This window comes from Somniosus microcephalus, chromosome 14, assembly GCF_052327205.1.
Source record: "Somniosus microcephalus isolate GS21.2 chromosome 14, FLI_Smic_1.0, whole genome shotgun sequence".
In the NCBI taxonomy this organism is placed as follows: Eukaryota; Metazoa; Chordata; class Chondrichthyes; order Squaliformes; family Somniosidae; genus Somniosus; species Somniosus microcephalus.
The window spans coordinates 29,842,904-29,844,352 of NC_141000.1; the positions used below are offsets into that span (position 1 = coordinate 29,842,904).

Below are 1,449 nucleotides of genomic sequence, written 5' to 3' on the forward strand. Positions count from 1 at the left end.
TGCCACAGTATAACTCCAGTCCAATACCAAGTGCCGAGGCGGTCCATTGGAAACTTTACATGGAATCTCGGTGGCTGGAGGAGAAAAATGAACAGTTCTCTTGGTGCTGTCCTGAGGTAGCTAACGAGCCAACGGCTTCGTACTGACACTCATCTCCATTACTGGAGTTAACAAATACCAGAGTTACAAAGCCCGTTTCAGTCTCAATGGCAACCTCGAGTTCCCTCGACATTTTCCAACTCCCTTCACTGAAAGAGTAACGTGAGTAAAGCAAGCTAAAGTCGTCTATGAACTAAATGTAAAACTCAAGTTCTTTCAGCAAGTTTAGTTTGTACAAATAACTTTAAAACAAATTAGTTCGGGACAAGAGCCAAATTTTGATAATTGGCAAGTTTTCTTCAACTAAGCAGAGGAAAAACGAGTTACAATCTTACCTGCCCGGAAGAAAAGCCTTCAAAGTGCACTGTACAATGCGGCACCGGCTAGACGAGGCCACATCACTTAAAATGCGCAGCAACATAGGTAGAAATGACATCAACAGCAGTTTCTGACTCGATCAGCAGTTAGAGGCTAAATTATCGATCAACAAACACAGCAGACTTTGTTTCAAATAACAACAACAGAAAATGTTGGAAACTCTCAGCAGGTCAGGCAGCATCGAGGAGAGAGAAACAGAGTCAACTAGTTGGCTCTTGCCAGCCCTGGGGTTTGGAGGCGGGACTGCCTGGAAAATGGCAGAATTTGGGGGCGTGTGCCCAAACCTCTCTGAAGCTGTCAAACACTGACATTCTATATTGTTTGATGAGTTCTTGTATTCAAGACTTATCGAACCTCTTTTGTGAGCAGAAATTAGATGGCCATCTGTCATCTCTGCCAGTGAGATGCGAGACTCTCCGCATCCCCAACTGTTGAAGCCTGCAGGAAGAAACAAAGGTAAGTAAACATTTTCTATCACTTTCCACGCACCTCACATACTTACCTCTCCACATTTGCACCCATCACTTACCTTCACAGCGCACTTTTGCACCCCGCAGACTCACTGCTCGCCTCGGTGACCCTGGCGGGGTTTCCCAACATCGGGAAGCCCGCGCCTCTGTTGGAAAAATGGAGATAATCCTCTTAACTGCCTGTTAACGACCTGTTAACAGGCAGTTAAGTGGTTGTAATCCTCTTCCCATATCTCCAGGAGACAGGACCCAGCGCGGGTCGGCTACCCGCCTCCTGGGAAGATGGCATGGAGGTGGGTTGGGGCAGGATGGGCGCCTGCTCCCAGATTCTGCCATTTTCCCAGCAGTCCCACCTCCACACCCGCCTCCCCAGGGCTGGCAAGATCGCGCCCAGAGTTGCAATAGGTAATATAAAAATAGTTGACGAAATGATATTGGATAGATAACACAGGAGTAAATTACATCGAACCATTATAAAGGTTTTCAAACAACGATGTTATTT

At 46.6% G+C, this 1,449-nt stretch overlaps 1 long non-coding RNA gene across 1 annotated transcript; it reads right to left on the reverse strand.

Moving 5' to 3' along the window:
* Positions 1-337: 337 nt before the first annotated feature.
* Positions 338-1,111, reverse strand: LOC147107417 (uncharacterized). The gene is made up of 2 exons (XR_015080918.1): positions 1,007-1,111; positions 338-915 (listed from the first exon to the last, which is right to left on the reverse strand). It is a non-coding gene; the product is annotated as an uncharacterized LOC147107417 (long non-coding RNA).
* Between the last annotated feature and the right edge of the window lie 338 nt (positions 1,112-1,449).